Below are 21,325 nucleotides of genomic sequence, written 5' to 3' on the forward strand. Positions count from 1 at the left end.
TTCAGTAGCAACAGTATGTACTATCTACAATGTGCACTGCAGAAATTCACCAAAGATCCTCATATAGCATGATCTGATCGCTATTATACAGAGATTGAGAATGGAATACTAAAGGGTTCATGATGTTTAGGAATAACAAGAAGGTAGGAAAAAGTGCAGGAGTGGCTGTGTTAATTATCGTATGGTTAGTATAATAGGAAGATATGCATAAGCTTAGAAAACCAATATGTGGAAGTGGCTTGAATACAGATGAAAAATTATTTTTAAAAAGTCACTTGTGGGAGTAGTGTACAGACTTCCAAATGGCAACCCCACAGTAGAAGGATTATAATGGAAGAAATAAGGGGAGCTGTGTTTATGTGGTGAGTCTAGTTGAGTTTCTGGTCAATGATAATCCTCAGGATGTTCATAGTGGGGGATTCAGTGATAGCAACAACATTGAACGTCAAAAGGCAGCAGGACAAGGGCAGCAGATAAATGGGAACACCATCATCTTCAGGCTCCCCTCAAAGTTACTCACCATCCTATCTTGGAGGTATATTGCTGTTCCTTCACTGTTATTGGGTCAAAATCCTGGAATTCCAGGTGGTTATACCTGATGAAGGGCTTTTGCCTAAAACGTCAATTTTCCTGCTCCTGGATGCTGCCTGGACTGCTGTGCTTTTCCAGCACCACTCTAATCCCTAATGATATTGGGGGTCAACCCACAGCAGTGGACTGCAACTGTTCAAGAAGGCAGCTCACTACCACTTTCTCAAGGGCAATGAGAGACAGGCAATGCTGGTCACCCACATCCTACAAAATGAATTTTAAAATTTTTTAGCTAACTCTCTTTTATTCCTTCATAATTGCCTTCATTTGAATTTTGAAGAAAAGGGAAGATGTCTTCAGCCCATTTCAGTATGCCACATACTGAATTGAAAATTCAATCTAATTATGATTTGGAAGTGCTGGTATTGAACTGTGGTGGACAAAGTTAAAAATCACACAGCACCAGATTATAGTCCAACAGGTTTATTTGGATGCACTAGCTTTCAAAGCATTGCTCCTTCATCAAGTGGTTGTACCTGATGAAGAAGCAGCACTTCAAAAGCTCATGCTTCCAAATAAACCTATTGGACTATAATCTGGTATTGTGTGATTTTTAACTCAATCGTATTATAATTACTGCTATCAAAGGGCACCTTTGATATGAGATCATCTTTTTGAACAATATTATATATACTACAGCTGACTTTCTGGTTGGCTTCATAATGTGCTTTTATAAAAACTATCCCAAAGCCATTCGATGAACTCTCCATCAAGGCTACCTTTGTGCATCTGATTTTTCCAGTCAATATACACAGAAATATTCCCATGATTATTACTGTACCTTTTTGAAAAGTTCCCATTATTTCTTCCATTATACTCCATTCTACTGTGTAGTTGCTGTTTGAGGGGCTGGTGTTTTTTCTGTTTGCATTACCAGTTAATTGGTTCTGTTCAAAATGCTTCATGCATTCAAATATAATGTCTTTCTTTTTTCTTTTTTTAACTATTATTTGTAACTGCTTGCCTTTTTCATTGTTTTACTCTCAGATTTGTGCTCACTATTCCTTTCTGTTATGATCTTCTCATCTTTTACTGTATTAACAACTTGTTTCCTTGCCTTGTATATTCTCTTTGATTTACTTTGTCTCATTCTCATTCAGATGAGCTCAAATACTTCAAATATGCTGCCAACTGTAAAGGCTGATGCTCTTCCACCCCCCGGATCACCATACCTGCCTCATTTGTAGTTGTCTTGACAACTCTAAGTAAATCAGAAGACTGAATAGTGGAACAGTGTGAAGGTAACTTTCCCTTCCTTGATGTCCCACAGTGTCTGTTGTTCAACCTCCAGCTCATATGATCAAAACCAAAGCTTGTTGAGCTACAAAGATTTACTACGGAGGTATTTGCCTGGGAACACACTAGTATTCAAGAACTCCCACATCCTGCAGTTGCATCACATCACTTATCCTCTTTGTGGCCTAATTAAATTATCTTTGTTAATTAATTTATAAATAACAAACCCACTATTCCCAATAAAATGTACCACTGCACATAAATTTTACTAATATGAATGAAACTTTATAATTGCTGATATATAAATGAAAAAAAAATGCACTGCAACCATTCAGTTACCTAGTTTCCTCATGACATAAGCTTTTATTTTTATCTAAATTTAGTTTTGGGCTTTGAACAATTCACAGAATTGATTCAAACTGGCTGTTCACCTACTTTTATGCAGTTTTTCACTTCTGGCTCTCCACAATGCTAACAAATTCAGAAAAAACAAGAGCACTTATGCCCTGCCTCACCAAATTCTAAGGTTGTATTTGATTTGAGCTCTCCTTTTATTTTCCTTCCAATGCCACAAAATCTGTATTAAAAATCTCTTTAGGATGATTTTCTGAACCACCTCCAGCAGAGTCTTGCAGCAACTTAAACTCACCTCTGCTACATACGGCAATTCTATAATTTACTTGCTAGACAGATTTGTATGAGGCACAAGGATGCATTAATAACGCTTAAACTAAGGGCTAAGAACTTAGTTTGCATAAGTGCAAAATTACTTCATTTGTCTGGTGCATTCTAATAAAGGAAACTCATTTTAACTTCAGGCTCACTCACTCATTCAGTAGCTTTTCCATAACAAGGTGTTCCATTTGTTTTTCTTTAATTTTTGTGCATCTATGACAGATGTTCATATTGGGAGTATGCCAGGGAGAAAGAAAAATGTAAAAACCATTATTGTGTGAAGCATCATTTTCATCAATAAATATGCCAACATCTGTGCAAATTTTAAAATAAAGTGTGCTAAAAGCTGTTAAGGACTGTTCTTGCTATGTAACATTCTTGAATATTATTCTTATTGGTCTTTAAAGTAATATAGGAAATTTAATCCTATTAAATAATCAGAATATCTATGTGTATATACACACACACACACACACACACACACACACACACACACACACACACACACACACACACACACACACACACACACACACACACCACCATCAATGAACATGGGTTACGCTCAAAGGAGAAAATCTTGTCATGCACAGACTGATGGTGAAAATGTCCAGGAAGTAGAGATATTGATAGCTGGTGAAATTATTTTTCACCAGATATATGGCATGGACTCAAAATGAAGTATGTTAGAAGCCACACAGCACCATGTTATAGTCCAAAAGGTTTATTTGAAATCATAAGCTTTGGGAGTGCTGCTCCTTGGTCAGGAAATGGACTGAAGCACCTCCACATCATGACTATCATCAAAATGAACTGACAACCTGTCCTCCATGACAAGTCAAATGTCCTCCCCTTATTTTCATCAAACCCAAGAGGGAGATACAAAGTCTTTTTTTTAGAATAAGAACAGATTAATCAGTATAAAAGGAAAGGTGAAAGAGCTTATTACCAGAGAGCAAAAAAGTTAAAAAGTTGGCAGAGGTGGCAAAGGGAAAACCCATTTTATGCATTGAAGAGTTAGGATTTGAAATGCATGGCCTAACAGAGTGGTGGGTACAGATTCATTACCAGCTTTCCAAAGGGAGAATGCATTGCATATTGGAAATAAGGGGATTTATCTTTGAAAGAGGCAATACCAACCTCAGTAGAACTAAATGACTTTGAATGTAGGTTTGCTCACTGAGCTGGAAGGTTCATTTCCAGACGTTTCGTCACCCTACTAGGTAACATCTTCAGTGGGCATCTGGCGAAGCATTGCTAATAATTCCTGCTTTCTATTTTTTTGGGGCTGGTGATGTAATTTCCTGTGGTAATGCTATATCCTGCGGTGAAGTCATTTCCTGTTCCTTTTCTCAGGGGGTGGTTAAAGGAAACTAGGCTCTGAAAAAAAGTGTTATCTGTTATTTTTGTTTTTAGTTTGTAATGTGTCATTGCCAGGAGAGTTTGGGACAGAAATCTTCATGTTGTTAAGATGGATAAAATTTAGACCTTCCGAATTCTGATAATGTCATGCAATCTGACTCTGCTGAAGAGTCATCTAGACTTGAAATTTGAGCGTGCTGTCTCTCCTGGATGCTGTCTGACACTCTGATCTCCAGCATTTGTTGTTTTTACCAGAATGTTGCTGGGAATGGAGGGCTTGAGTTATAAGGAGAGATTAGATAAACTGGGACCCTTTTCACTGAATCACCAGAGGTTAAGAGGTGACCTTATAGAGGTTTATCAAATCATAAGGTGTATAGATAAAATGAATGGCAAGTGTCTATTCCCTAGGGTGGGGCATTTTAAAACTAGAGGAGATTTTTTAAGGTGAGAGGAGGAAGACATGAGAGGCACTTTTTTTACACAGAGGAAGTGATTATTGTAACTACAGTTACAATGTTTCAAAGACATTTAGATGACTAGATGAATAAGAAATGTTTGGAGGGATATGAGGCAATTGCAGGCAGGTGGACAAGTTTAGTTTGGGATTATGATAAGCTTAGATTTGTTGGACCAAAGGGTCTGTTTCCATGCTGTTCGACACTCTAATTTTAGAAACTTAAAAATTTGAGATAGGAATATAACTTCTCTGGACTTGAATCTTTATAATGGATAGTGGTTGGGAGCAAGTTGAAACTTTGTTTTAATGTTTGTATTAAAATCTTCACAATTGTTATATTACATACATATACAAAATATGTTGGCTTGATTGTTTGGTTTCTTTCTTTTGTGTAATAAACTTATGTGTTGTTGCTAAAGAGTATATGCAGCTTCAAGTGAATAAATTTTGATGACTAACCATAATATTAACTAACTAAACAAAAATTAAAAACATGTGACTTGTCCAGTAGTACCACCATCTCAGATCATAATAGACTTGAAAAGTCTTTCTGCTATTTGTTTCAAAAATGTCAGCAGATTAATTTTTTAAAGTTATTGTTTTTTACATAGAGGTGTGTAACATAAAATCAAGAAGCTACACTACAATCTCAGGATAGCAATAGTTTTTTATTTGGATTATTGGGTCCACTTCATTCAAATTCTTACTCATATGCCAATACTTCTACTGCTCTTCTGGGTTTCAATGGTTCTTCTTCCAAAATTACAGTGACCAAACAGGAGAAAAGTAGGAAAGTATATTTCAGTGGTATTCCACGCACACACCTTGTCATATTCCTCATGATCCCCATGATATTCCTAAACCTCCTACAGAGACATTACACACGCTTGACCTGTGATATTCCTCACACTCCCCTGTGTCATTTCTTTCAATCCCACATTGACTTTCTTCACATTCCCTTGTTTTTCCTCACAATTCCCGCCAATGTTCCCAAAAGAACAAAGAAGAGAACAACCTTTGAACACATAGTGATCCAGCCCATATTATCCAGTACATTGCTAAATGGTACTCCAATATAACTAGTACATTCATTTCCAAGTGTTACCAGTTTTGAGTGTTTCCCCTTTGTATCCTCATACTCCCATCATGACTTTCCTCACACACCCCTGTGACATTTCTAACATTTGTTCTAACATTCTTCACCATCCCCACATCTCCATGACATCCTTTACAATACCCTTGTACCATGCAGCATATTCCCCTATGATATTCCTCACATTTCTAGTGTGACTTTAATTCTGCTGTGACTTTTCTCATATTCTTCCTTAATATTCTCCACACTCACCTGTGGCTCGAAGAAGGAACGTTTTAATTGTTATGTTTTCATTGCATCATACATTCAATATAGTACCCAACTGCATACAATCAACTCCTCGACTATAATGATTTATTAGTGGCTTCATATATGGTTCTTCCACTATTAAAATCTGGTGTATTAAACAAAAAAGTATTGAGGGAATGAAAGTCCATCCTTATCCTGGTAAAGGGAGGTCAGAAGTGAGTGTTGACATTCAGTGACAAACAGAAAATCCACACCTGTTTGGTACAAAGCTGACATTCTCTCTCCTGCAGTGCCTTGTGGATGGCTCTTTTGGGAAATAAAAATGTGCAGTTCAGGGAGCTCTTGTGAATAGTGGACTGAAACATATCAAGGTAAACACACTTGCAGAATATCATGAATCCTGGCATTTCTGTATTTACTTCAGGAGAGCTTGATCTTGCCAAAACCTGAAGTATTAAGTAACACCCTCATCAAAATGCAAACAAAAGTAATCATCGAAGAAGCACAATAAGACTTCTAGGTCCCAGATCCTGTCTGTTGATCTTTTTTTGCATTATTTGATAGTGAAAATGATTTATGGCACACTGACGGACTTTCATAATTTTACAAAGAAAATCAAAAGCTGCAAATAGCTTTATGGATAATATGGACCTAAAACAAATATACAAGTTCTTTTTTCTGGTTGATGAAATATTGGTTAAAAGTTAGATTAGATTTGCACATTTCATCAACGCATATGGTGAAACATTAAAAAGTCACTCACAGGTATAGAACAGATTGTACTTCAACAAAATTAATGAAGCTTAAAAGTCAGCAGATAATGGCACACCTCCTACCATTGCAGCAATTTAATCTTTTCAGCAGCTACAATACTGCACAGAATATTTTGTGACCAAAAGGATCTAACTTTATTATTAATTTTACTAAAGAAAATGTTATTTGCTTTTCTTCAGCAGTGTGAGCTGGGCATTCAATATTGAAGTGAATTAATATATAACCAGCCAAAAAATTATTATCTTAGTCTTCAATCTCAATTCACTGCACGGTAATTAAACATAAATTCCGCAAGTTAAATTTTGTGCTTTAGAATAATGTCTTGTTCAAGACATTGTGCACACTCTTCTCTTTCAATACTGCGACAACTCCTTTTTTCAATATTGTGAATTATTATGTTTTGAAATGGAAAAGTGTAATCATTAAATACTTTTATTTCTCTGTTGGTAGTACACTTATCGATGCGTCAGAACTTTGTGAATCCAATGCACTTTGGACTTTAATTGTAAGTTTTAATGGAGCCTGTGACCCAGGCTGGAACTCCTCCCTCAGATGGAAGTCACTTGCACTCCACCAACCAATAAATTAGATTAGATTCCCTCCAGTGTGGAAACAGGTCCTTCAGTCCAACAAGTCCATACTGACCTTCCAAAAAGTAACTCATCCAGACCCATTCCCCCCTGACTAATACACCTAACATTATGGGCAATTTAGCATGGCCAGTTCACCTAACCTGCACATCTTTGGATTGTGGGAGGAAACCAGAGCACTCGGAAGAAACCTATGCAGACACGGGGAGAATGTGCAAACTCCACACAGACAGTTGCCTGAAGCTGGAATCAAACGTGGGTCCCTCATGCTGTGAGGCAGCAGTGCTAACCACTGAGCCACCGTTACACCAATAGTATTCCTCTTTTAACTTGGTGCACCAGGCAGGTGGCAATGAAACAACAGCCAGAGGTATACTTTTCTGAACCTGATTCTCCTCACTTAGGGGTCTATTTTTTAGCTGCATTGAGGTTCCACTGCCTGGAACATCGTCTGGAGACTGACCTTAGAGGTAAGACCCCTATATGATGGCCCTTCTTCTTCATTTGTGAATGAAAATCACAAAAGCACAACATGATATATTTAATCCTCAGAACCAAACATTTTTCTTGGTTTGATTCCCTGAAAGGAAAAATCAAAAACGATTGATTTACTTATTGCATAATCTTCCATAGATCGCATTTGCTACTGACTAAATTCTAAAAGTGATTTGTTTAGTAACATGGTGCATCAGTGGGTAGCGCTGCTGCCTCACTGTGCCAGAGACCTGGGTTTGATTCCAGCCTCAGGCGACTATCTGTGTGGAGCTTATACAATCTCGCCCTATCTGTGTAGGGTTTCCTTCGGATGTTCTGGTTTTCTCCCATAGTCCAAAGATGTACAAGTTAGGTGACTTGGCTCTGATAAATTGCCCATAGTGTCCAGGGTTGTGTAGGTTAGGTATATTAGTCAGGTTAATGTTGAGTAGTAGGATAGGGGAAAAGGTGTGGGTGGGATACTCTTCGTAGGGTTGGTGTGGGCTTATTGGGCCTAATGAACTGTTACCACACTGTAGGATCCTATGATTCTATGTTATGATGTGTCTAAAGAAATTAAGTCCTTCATAAACACAATCATTTCTTATTCCTTTAAAGTCAGCCTGTACCAACGGTAAAATAAATCTTTTTATACAGAAGTTCCATTTTAAAAATATGTAGATCAATGGCTGCCTAAAATGATTGAAATCATTTTACATCCACATTTTCCTCTTTTAAAATCTACTCCAAAAAAAATTGTTGGAAAGTTAAAGCGATGTCATCATTGTTCAGGTAATGCTGCATCAGCTCCATGATTTCTCTCTGTAGTGATTGGAATCAGGTTGACCTCATTGACTATTACGTCACTGATCGGGGTTGGTAACTTGGGCCAATCAGGAAAGTCCTGGCTGACCAAGAGATTAGAGTCTCCACATCATGGATGCTGGGGATAATATAAACACTACTGCAGTTAAGTGGTAATGTATGAGTGTATCACTCCCCCAAGAAAAATGTCTCTTGGACTTATTTAGCACGTACTTCTTAAACAATTGCAGACAGGGGTGGTCTGTTTTGAAAATATCAAGCTATAGGTTGAAATGTCCTTTTCTTCCCTTGCACAGTTAGCTCCTTTCTGTAAATTTTTTGATCCAGCTATCACTTACTGTAGCTAATTGATTTTTCTTGATGCTTGCTTTGTTTCCTGAAATCAGCTTTCTTTCATGCTTCATCAGTTTTGTGTAGGCTTTCTCTCTCTGGGGCCCAGTGCCTAGGTGGATGTTCAAATTTAGTTCCCAACAGTTCCCATTGCTCCTTCGGGTTTTTCTTCTAATTTTGGTATTGGATTCCTGGGCTGGCCTAGTGCTTCACCCATTAAGCTGTACTTTCACTGGGTTACACTTCCATTGCTCCTTGGGCTCTGGTTTAATGGGTCTGATCTCTGCCTGCCACTACGCAATAAAATCAGGTCTATGCTTTTATAGATAAACATGAACTGACATTGTTAACAAATTCCCTATATGAGAGATGTGAAGAGGGGAATCTTCTAGAACTCTACAGTCCATGTGCTCTGATGTCACCAAGACATCTGAAATAACTCCACAGAGGCCAGTTTCCCCTTCCCAAATCACATTTTATTTACACATGGAGAGTCCTTAACACTGATCCAGCTCCCTCAGAGCCAGCTCTCAGAGTGAATAGGATCTCTGACACTCCTGTTCCTGTCTGTCGGCCAGAGCTCCCTGATAGGACCAGATTAACTGCCCAAATCAGGGAACTCATATTCAGTAAGGTTCACTGCCTGACCTCATTGCAATCACTGCAGCATCACTCTTTACGCACATGCTCAGTAGCTATTCTTTGAGTAGAGGGAGCATTAAATGTTTACTCCACAAGCATGCAAACTGACCATGTGGTTCAGCAGCAAAAGAATTTAGATAATTCAGCAGGCTAAAAATTAGCAAACAGAATATACTGTGGGTAAATGTCAGTTCATACCTTGGCTGTAGGTATAGAAAAACAGTGTGTTATTTAAATCAATAAATATTACAAAAAAAACTAAGGTGCAGATTGACCTGAGTGTTAGCACTGTATACAGGTTTGTTAGGGCTTTAGGGTTTTTGTATTGCTGTTTGCTGTGATTGGATAAAATCACAATGCATCTGGGAGCTGAGTAAATAAGGCAAGTACCAGCCTCGTTAGCCAATCAGGATAAAGTATTGTGAAATAAGTACGTTTTATATGGTCAAGCGATGAAAGAGTAAGACACAGCCCCATTCAGTACACAGTTTGGGGAATTTGGAGGCAACATGGGAAGTTAATGTAGAGAAGAAGATGCTCTTTGCTTGCTTGTTTTGGTTCATTATTTGTACGGTGCTTTCTTTAGGGAGGCATGGTTGCTCAGTGGTTACCACTGTTGCCTCACAGTGCCAGGGACCCGGGTTCGATTCCAGCCTCGGGCACCTGTCTATGTGAAGCTTACACATTCTCCCAGTGTCTGCATGGGTTTCCTCCGGGTGCTCTGGTTTCCTCCCACAATCCAAAGATGTGCAGTTTAGGTGAAGTGGCCGTGCTAAATTGCCCATAGTGTTCAGGGATATGTAGGCTTAGGTGCATTAGTCAGGGGTAGATATAGGGTAGGGGAATGGGTCTGGGTGGGTTACTCTTTGGAGGGTCGATGTGGACTTGGTGGGCCGAAGGGCCTGTGTCCACACTGTAGGGATTCAGATTCTAATTCTAATTCTTAACAGCATAAATTGAAGACCAGTATCAGGAGCTTAGCACAAAAGAGTGACAACACAGGTAAACCATTAAGTTCATTGGTAAGTGATAGTTACTAATTTGAGTATAATTGGTTACTTTCAGATTGAAGGTAAATAGGGAAAATGTTTACATGCTACAAACTAAAAGACCAGCACAAAATTTCTAAAAAGCCATGTTTAAAAACCAGGTAATTAAAATAGAGATGCCAGGCCAGACGATGTTTTGTAAGAGCATGATGTGGGAGCTAATTGACCCCATTATGGTTCATAGTGACCACGTCTGCAGCAAATGTTGGTTGCTTGAGGAACTCTGGCTCAGACTTGTCGAACAATATTACATGTTTCAGGAGGTACTCACACCCCTTAGATTAACTAACTCAAATCTGATCAGTGGTTAGGGACAGGATAATGTGACTACCGATGAGGTAGTTGAGGGATCCAGGAGGTAGTGTTAAAGGAGCGTCAGCCCTTAAGCCTATCTAATAGCTTTCAGTTTCTTGTTCCTAATGTGGATGAGAGTGGGAGCTGGAGGGAGGATGATCAAATTCACCATACAGCCATGGTAAAGGGAGCCATTTAAGAGGGGAGAGAAAAGAGAAATGTAGTTGTAATCAGGGTAAGGATCTTCAGGGGAATAGACACCATTCTCTGTCGCCAACATCAACAGTCCCAAAGGCTATGTTGCCTGCCTGGTGCTTGGGTTCAGGATATCTCACCCAGGCTGCAGACGAACCTAGAGTGAGAGGGGAAAGATCCAGTTGTCACGGTGCATGTAATGGCTATCATCAAGGCAAAGGTGCTGGGGAAGTTGAAAGATCTGAAGGTGCATAAATCACCCCAGATTTCTGAAGCAGATAGCTGAAAAGATTTGATGGTAATCTTTCAGGAATCACTGCAGTCAGGGAAGATCCCAGAGGACTGGAAAATAGCTAATGTAACACCCCTAATTTAAGACGAGAACGAGGCAGAAGACAGGAAACTATCACCTGACACTATAGCCAGTTAGCGTAACCTCAGTCATTGGTAAGATTTTACAATCCATTATTAATGATGGGATTGCAGGATACCTGAAAGTGCTTGTTAAATCGGGCTTCATCAAAACTAATATGTGACAAATCTGTTTGAATTCCTTGAGATGGTAACAGGCAAATTAGACTAAGGAGGGACATTGGACATGATTTGTTTGGATTTCCAGAATTTGATAAGATGCTGCACAGCAGACTGATAAATAAGACAACAGCCTATGGTGTTAGAGGCAAGGTACTAGTATGGATAGAGTATTGGCTGACTGGCAGAAAGCAGAATTTTGTGGAAGTGGGGAGGCTACAGAAGGAGTTGTACAGTCTAGGAGATTTGGAAAGAAGTGACAGATAGAAAGCTGTAGCGTTATGCAATTTGGCACTAAGAATAGAGACATAGGCTGTTTTCTAAGCAGGGAAAGGCTTTATTAATCTGAAGCACAAAGGGACTTGGGAGTCCTAGATCAGGATTCTCTTCAGGTTAACATATAGGCTCAGTTGGCAGATATGAAGGTAAATGCAATGTTAGCATTCATTTCATGAGGGCTAGAATACAAGAGCAAAGATGTATTGCTGAAACTGTATAAGGCTCTGGTCAGACTGTGTTTGGAATATTGTGAGCAGTTTTGGATCACTAATATGAGGAACGATGTGCTAGCATTGGAGTGGAGCCAGAGGAGGTTTACCAGAATTGAAGGGTTTGCCATGTAAGGAGCAGTTAGACGATAAGACCATAGGACATAGAAGCAGAAATTAGGCCATTCAACCGATCGAGTCTTATCATGGATGATAAGTTTCTCAAGCCCATTCTCCAGCTTTCTCCCCGTAACCCTTGATTCCCTTTATATTCAAGAACCTATCTATCTCCATCTTAACTATACTCAATAACCTGGCCTCCACAGCCTTCTGTGGCAGTGAATTCCATAGATTCACCACCCTCTGGCTGAAGAAGTTTCTACGTAAAAACAATGACTGCAGATGCTGGAAACCAGATTCTGGATCAGTGGTGCTGGAAGAGCAGAGCAGTTCAGGCAGCATCCAACACGCTGCTCGTTGGATGCTGCCTGAACTGCTGTGCTCTTCCAGCACCACTGATCCAGAATGAAGAAGTTTCTGCTTATCTCCATTCTAAAAGGTCTTCCTTTTAGGCTGTGCCCTCAGGTTCTCGTCTCTCCTACCAATGGAAACATCTTCCCAACAATTGCTCTGTCCATTGAGTATTCTGTAAGATTCAATTAGAACCTCCTTCATCCTTCTAAACTCTGAGTATCGACCCACAGCCCTCAAACATTCCTCATGTGTTAAGCTATTCATTCCTGTGACCATTCCTGTGATTCTCCAATGAACATGCTCCAGAGACAATATATCCTTCCTGAGATACAGGGCCCAAAACTGTGACTATCATCCAAATGTGGCCTGACCAGAGCCTTTAGAACCTCAGAAGTATATTGCTGCTTTTATATTCAAGTCCTCTCAAAATAAATGCCGACATTGCATTTACCTTCCTAACTGCAGACTCAACCTGCAAGTTTACCTTGAGAGAATGTTGAACTAGAACTACCAAGTCTCTTAACACTTCGGATTTATGAATTTTCTCCCCATTTGGAAAATAGTCCATGCCTCTATTCTTTCTGCCAAGGTGCATGACCTCAGACCTTCCCACATTGTATTCCATCTGCCGTTTCTTTGCCCACTCACCTAACCGGTCCAAATCTTTCTGCAGCCTCCCTACCTCCTCAATGATACTTGTTCCTTGATCTATCTTTGTATCATCTGCAAACTTAGCCAGAATGCCTTCAGTTCCTTTATCTAGATCATTAATGTATAAAGTGAAAGGTGTGGTCCCAACACTGCGTCTTATGAAACACCACTTGTCACCGGCTGCCATCTTGAGAAGGATATTTTTATCCCCACTCTTCTTTCTGCCAGAGAGCCACGCTTCCATCCATGCTAGTGCGTTGCCACTAACACCATGGGCCCTTATCTTACTCAGTAGCCACCAGTGCGGCATGTTGTCAAAGGCTTTCTCGCAGTCCAGGTAGATAACATCCTTTGGTTCTCCTTGGTCTAATCTGCTGCTACTTCCTCAAAGAATTCTAACAGATTTGTCAAGCATGACCTCCCCTGATGAAATCATGCCGACTTTGCCCTATTTTACCAGGCACTTCTAAGTATTTAGAAATCTCATCCTTCACAAAGGATTCCAGGATCTTACCCACGACCAACATTAAACTAATGGGTCTGTAATTTTTTGACTTCTATCTTACTCCCGTTTTAAACAGGGGTGTTATGTTAGTGATTTTCCAGCCCTCTGGGACCCTCCCTGATTCCATCATTCCTGAAAGATTACCACTAATACTTCCACTATCTCTTAAGTATCTCTCTTAGAACTCTGGGGTGCAGTCCATCTGGTCCAGGTGATTTATCTACCTTCAGGCCATTCAGTTTTTCTAGCACCTTCTCCTTGGTGATGGCCACCATACTCTGCTCTGTCCCCTCACTCTCCTGAATATTTGGGAAATTACATACACCTTCCACTGTGAAGGCTAATACAAAGTAATTATTCTGTTCCTCAGCCATTTCTTTATTCCCAACTACTATCTCTCCTGTGTCATTTTCCAGAGGCCCATTGCCTCTCTTTTGCCCTTTATATAGCTAAAGAAACTCTTACAGTCTTCCTTTATATTACTGGCTAGCCTACCCTCATTTTAGTCTTCTCCCTCCTTATTTCTTTTTTTGTTGACTCTGTTGGTCATTGTAAGCTTCTCAATCCTCTTGTTTCCCACTGCCCTTCACTAAATTGCATGCTTTCTCTTTTGCTTTTATGCTATCCCTGACTTCCCTAGTCAGCCATGGTTGTTTCATCCTCCTTGTACCATGCTTCTTTTTCCTTGGGATGAGTCTCTGCTGTGCCTCCTGAATTACTCCCAGAAACTCCTGCCATTGCTGTTACACTGTCTTTCCTGCTAGGGTCCTCTCCCAGTCAATTCTACCCAGCTTCTCCCTCATGCCTCTGTACTTGCCTTTATTTGGCTAAAATACTATTGCCTTTGATTCTATCTTCTCTCTCAAATTACAGATTAAATTCAATTATGTAATGATCATTGCTACCTCAGCATTCCTTCACCTTAAACTCCCTTATCAAGTTTGCCTCATCGCACACTAAATTCAGTATTGCCTGTTCCCTAGTGAGTTCCACCACAACTGCTCCAAAATTCCATCTTGTAGACATTCCACAAATGCCTTTTCTTGCAATCCACTGTCAACCTGATTTTCACAGTCTATCTGCATAGCAAAATCCCCCATGATCACTGTAACTTTATCTTTCCTACACATCTTTTCTATCTCCTGATATGTCTTGTGCCCCAGCTCCTAACTATTGTTTGAAGGCCTATACATGACTCCAACTGTTTTTAACCTTTGCAAATCCTCAATTCTACCCACACAGAATCAACACCATCTGACCCCACTTCATTTCTTACTATTAATTTAATTTCATTTCTTACGAAGAAGGCAATCCCACCCCCTCTGCCCACCTATCTATCTTTTCGATAGTATGTATATCCTTGAATATTCAGCTCCCAGTCCTGATCCCCTTGCAGCCATGTCTCTGTGATGCCTATGACATCATACCTGCCAATTTCGAGCTGTGCCACAAGCTCATTTACCTTATTCCTTATACTGCATGTATTCAGGAATAACACCGTAAGTCCTGTATTAACCATCCCTCTTCTCATTGTCATTCATTTGTCCAGTGTGCTTGACGTTGGATTGCTAACCCATTCCATACACTCTGTCCTACATGTGTCTGTGCTAGAGATTTTAATAAGCTCTCCTGAGTTCTGTTCTCTTACCTCCTCTTTTAATTTGGGTTTTCTAATTTCCCCTATAACTTAACCCCACCCACCCACCCACTCACTTATTAACTATTTAGTTTGGAGCCCTCTCTACAGCCCTAGTTATGAAATTTGCTTAGACTCTAGTCCAAACACGATTCAGGTGAAGAACATTCTCGTCTTCCCCAGTATTGGTGCCAATGTCCCATGGATTCGAACCCATTTCTCTCACACCAACCTCTGAGCCACACATTTGCCTGCTTAATCTCATTGATTCTGTGCCAATTAGCTCATGGCTGAGGTAGATTAGATTCCCTACAGTGTGGAAATGGGCCATTTGGCCCAATAAGTCCACACCAACCCTCCAAAAAGTAACACACCCAGACCCATTTCCCTCTGACTAATGCACCTAACACTATGGACAATTTAGCATGGCCAATTCACATGACCCGCACATCTTTGGATTGTGGGAGGAAACCCATGCAGACATGGGGAGAATGTGCAAACTCCACATAGACAGTCGCCCGAAGCAGGTCCCTGGTACTGTAAGGCTGCAGTGCTAACCACTGAGCCACCATACGGTCGCAAATCCAGTAGTAATCCAGAGTCATAGAGTCATAGAGATGTACAGCATGGAAACAGACCCTTCGGTCCAACCTGTCCATGCCGACCAGATATCCCAACCCAATCTAGTCCCACCTGCCAGCACCAAGCCCATATCCCTCCAAACTCTTCCTATTCATATACCCATCCAAATGCCTCTTAACTGTTGCAATTGTACAAGCTTCCACCACATCCTATGGCAATTATTACCTTTTTGGTTCTGCTTTTTTAATTTAGGTCTTAGCTGTTCATACTCCCTTAGCAGAACTTCTGCCCTAGTCTTATTTATGTCATTGATACCTATGTGAACCATGACCACTGGATCTTGACTCGCTCACTCCAAGTTCTTCTGCAGCCCAGATGATATATCCTGAACCCGAGCACCAGGCAGGCAATACAACTGTTGGGACTCTCAATCCTGGTCACAGAGGACAGTGTTTATGCCCCTAACTCTACTATCCCCAATTACAACAACATTTCTCTTCTTTCCCCCCACTTGAATGACTCCCTGCACCACAGTGCTGTGGTCAGTCGGTTCAGCCTCCCTATAGTCCCCATTCCCATCCACATGCAGAGCAATACTTTTGAATCTGTTGGACAAGCATAATGGCGACTGCAACTCTACCTCCTGGATCCCTCTACCTGCCTCACTCTCAGCCACGTTCTGCTGATCCTAACCACTGGTTGAATTAGAGTTAGTTAGTCTAATGGGTGTGACTGTCTCCTGAAACACAGCATCCTAGTAACTCTCCCCTTCCCTGCTGTGTCACAATATTTGAAGCTCAGATTGCAGCTCATTGAGTCCAAGCCAGAATTCTTCCAACAACAAACATTTACTACAGACATGGTCACTGGGAACCACAATGGGGTCCACCAGCTCCCACATCATGCAGATATAACACATTATCTGACCCTCCATCCTTATTTTATTGGACTTATTCTGAATTTGGGTCTTTTCTTAAATTTTTAACTGTGTTTGTACCTCTGTTTACACGAGTTGTAAACAATAAGTTAACAAAGGTTCAATTTAACACAGATTCAAATTTAGCAGAACCCCTTACTGGCCAATCAAATCACAGTCTTCCTGTGATGTCACCTTTCAGTTTCCCACTCAGATTCTGAAACAGGATCACCCACCTGCCCAGACAACTTTCCACTCAGCTCCAAGTCCATGTGGTAAGTGTTTACACCATTTACTTTCCCAAGTTGAAGAATCTGAGTCTGTACTCAGCAGAGTTTAGAAGGATAGGGGGGAATCTGATTTAAAGAATACTAATGGGCCAGGATTACATGGTCTTGAAGAAGATCTTTCACTGGTAAGAGAGTTGAAGACCTGAGACCACAGCCTCAGAGTGAAGGGACGACCCTTTTTAACTGAAATGAGAAGGAGTTTCTTGAGCCAGACCGTAGTTAATGTATGAAAATCATTGTTATAAAGAATGGAAATAAATTGGTTCCTGATTGATTTGGGGATCCAGGGTTCTGGGGAGAAGGCAGGAGAATGGAATTGAGAAACATATCAGCTGTGATCAAATATTGGGGCAGATTCAATGGGCTGAATGGCCTAATTCTGCTCCTTATGTTTTTATTAATAGCGTGACTGAGAAAATGTCAGCCAGGAAGGGAAATCACGATGATGAAAGAAAGATTGGATTAAGAAAGAGAAAAGATGAAATGGAAAGGAAATGTGAAACTTTAAAAACAAATTTAAATTTTAGATTTGAAAATCTTCAACAAAAATGAAAATCTGAAGGAATGTAACTCCACATTTGTAATAATTAAACTTCAATGCCAGACAGGCTCATCAGTTATGATTAGCACCTATAATGTCATTAAGTGTATTATTCTAGACAACTGATTGTGAAAAATAGGTGCAAAGCCTGATCTTTGCACACTTTATAAGATTTTATTTGACAGATACATATTACAAAATGCATCTCTAAATCTAGTCACCAAAGGTGCAGTACACTCGAATTCATAAAATCCCCACCAAAATATTGTACAATAAACAAAAAGGTTACTTGAATTTGAAATAACTTGACTCAACTTACTTACATGAGATTAGATCATATTAATCATACAAGCACAAGAACATCATTTTATTTACTGGAAGACAGACAGAAACACATTGTTTCCCTAAAGTTAATAGCACACCACCAGGTCTCCAACAGCAACTTTGGATTTCTGGATTTATTCTTGCCGCTGACCTCAATTTTCTGCAGCCTTTTTATTTAAATATCGGTGAACATTATTCGCAACATTGTTATTTTGATGGTAAATTATGGACCATCAGGTTAATCTGACATATTCAGGATTCTAGTTATAGTTGTATCAACCAAAGTGAGACCCTGCATTCTTAGCTATTTTCGAGGATGTCATTTTCAGTTGTGATAGTCAGTGCATCAACAACATTATACATAATATGCTTGTGCCTGACATTAACACTTATCTAATTGGACATAAGCTGTGATTTCCTTTTTGATTAATTTGATCACTCCCGTGCATGCAGCTTCATTTTGTGTTATGAAGAAATGTGATTTGTAAATGGAAAAGTGCATAAAATACCAGGAATTATTACTGGGCTCTGCACTAACAAGAAATTGATCTGCAGAATACATTGCATGCAATTTTTACAAAACCCTCTCTCGATTTCAAGAAATTAACCATCTATATCATATAATTTGGGATAATAAATCAACAGGAGATTTTAAATTAAATAATATGGCCAAAATCCATTTTGTGAGAATTCATTTGAGTTAGATGACCTTATTGACAGTAATTTAGGCTTCAGCATACAGCAGTACTGGAGACCAATTTTATATGTCAAATACTGGGTTGTTCAGCATTTTAGAACATCCAGTGACTGCTTTCTGTCATTTTACTAGGATGAACAAAGCTAGGCTAAGGGCCCTCGGCTATAGCATGTGCAAAGTATTATTCTTACAAGAATTTGGTCATCCTTCATTCCTGTAATAGCAAATATCTTTAAACAAACTATGTTAGTCCATTGCAAAACACAATACTTAAAACGTATTATAATTAGTGATTCGCATTTTGATATTCACATTATGAAGACTGATTACAGAAGTTGTTTCCCTAAATGTTCATATGAAAGATTCAGTCACAATGTAACTAAATTAGTTTGTGGTTACATTTATTTCCTTTCAATTCAATATATGGTGTCACTTTTAAAGAGAATAATAAGGTTGCTTGTAATCATATTTATGTGTGAAGAAATATAGATTTAAAAAACAGTTTAAGCCATCTTGGAAGCAGCTGTTCTGTGTTTCCATTTGGTGTCATAGCTACAAAGAGCCTACTTTGCATTCTGATCTCTGAAAGACTGATTAATGTGGTCTGGGGGAAGACTGTCAGAAATGGCAGACTGAATCAAGGGATTTTCATTCAACATCCAAATGACACACAGCAGCAAGAGAATTAAGTAGATGACGAACCAATGCCCTTTTGCCTGCGGATGAAGATGAGATTGCAAAGTTATAAACCTCAACATGACATTTCACAGGATTAAGACTCTCTATGATTCTACCGTAGGTTTTAATCACTCAGCTTTCTTGATCAGAAGTGCTTCAGCCTGAGCTCTGTGTGTTTGCCGAAGTCCTCACTGGAGCATCTTACAAGCATATATCCACAGAGAAGCCACACGCCATGGCTGAGTGAGGGGAATTATGGGCTTCTAGGTACTTAATTAAAAAATTAAGCAGAAAAGCTCTTGCGTCAACATTCACAAGCAGTTAGTATTGTGGAATACCACTATAATTGAGTTTACTTGCAAATGTTTACATGTGGACTGCAGTAGTTTCATGTTCATTTTACTCCACGCTGTTAATTTGGGTTCTGAATCTGTGCCGCATGCTGATCTTTCCTATTTTACTGAGCCATCTGGTAGATTCAGTTTTGAAAATAAAAGCAGGAGCACCACAGTAGATTTGGCAAAGATCACAGTAAGGAACATACTGCATCACATTCATGAATTTACACTACTAGCATTGGCCTTTCTTTCTGTGTTTTTTCTTTCTCAGAATAAAAAAACCTGAAGAAACATGATAACACACTGGTCCAGATTTCCCAGTCAAAGTAATGGCGAGACTAATGATACTCACTGTTATTTAAGCGCAAATAGTATAAACAGCAGCAGGCATGCAGTTAAACTGAGAAGTCTAAAAATTATTGTCTAAAAATTATTGTCTAACTTTCTGTATATCACCGTTGGCTTCAGAAAAAAATAACTCTTGATGTCTAGATTATCATTGACATACATTCAATGGCATAAAAGTGAAATATTTGTGTGACAGATATGAACTAATCTTGCCATAGATAGTTCTAGTTAAAGAAAGTAATTTCATTTTTGAATACCTTTTCCAAGTTAACAGTGTCAATTACAGTCAAGTCCACCTCTCCAACACTAAAAAAAAACTACTTATTATAATTCGGAGGAGCTGATGTTGGACTGGGATTTAGAAAGTTAAAAATCACATGATACCAGGTTATGGTCCAACAGGTTTATTTAGAAACACCAGCTTTCAGAGTTCTGCTCCTTCATCAGGTGATTGTCACAACCACTGAAGAAGAAGCAGCGCTCCGAAAGCCAGTGCTTTCAAATAAACCTGTTGGACTCTAACCTCGTGTTGTGTGATATTTATTATAAGTGTACAATCTCATTCTTTCAAATTTTAATTGTGATAAATTTATAAACATCATTTTTTAATTAAATAAAATAATTAATTTTCCTTTCTTTTGTTTACTTTCTTTCAATCCAATCTTTCTTCCTTCTCTTTATTTCGCTTTCTGTACTTCTGTTAATTGTAAGAATTCACTTTAGTTGTCATTTAGCTCTCAGTCCTTGCAATGTTAATTCATAGGTCCTGATATTTGCTTCTGGGTCACATTCACAGAAGCAAGAGCAATCCAGGCTGTTCTCACTGCCCAGTTTCAGTGGCTGAGTTGGGGGAGGTGACTGGGTTGCATTGGAAGTTAAGATTAGAGTGGTGTTGGAAAAGCACAGCAGGCCAGGCAGCATCAGAGGAGCAGGAAAATCGACGTTTTGGACAAAATCTCTCCATCAGGAATCAAGTGGGATTGTGATGAATCAGTCTCATGGCTTCAGCTGTGCATCTAAAAATTAAAGTAAAAAACATTGCTCCACCCTATACACCCCTTGAGCTAAAAACGCTTCCACACCCCATCTGTTATGTGACAACTTGTACCCATCTCCGACAGCAACTTAGTTCCAGTTCATGATGATTTATAGTTCCACTTTTGCCTCATCACCTGTAACACCAACTCACCTAATATCTACTAATAAAAGGAATAGTGTTCTATTATTTAAAATTCTATGTTGCAGATTACACTCTGTTGAAAAATATTCTCTAATTTAAAAAAAATATTTTGACAGCTATTCACAGATCTGTTGCCTCATGGCAATTCTTGACAGCTTTGACATATCTTAAAAGTTTTTGACAGGTTTGACAGTTCTTGATGTCTCTTGATAATATTATACTTATTTCACATCATTATAGTTCTGAGATATTTATGCAGCTTTTATACACAGTCTTCTCAGTTAATCCCATTGGATAACTCACACTC

Source organism: Hemiscyllium ocellatum, chromosome 5 (genome assembly GCF_020745735.1).
Source record: "Hemiscyllium ocellatum isolate sHemOce1 chromosome 5, sHemOce1.pat.X.cur, whole genome shotgun sequence".
Taxonomy (NCBI): domain Eukaryota; kingdom Metazoa; phylum Chordata; class Chondrichthyes; order Orectolobiformes; family Hemiscylliidae; genus Hemiscyllium; species Hemiscyllium ocellatum.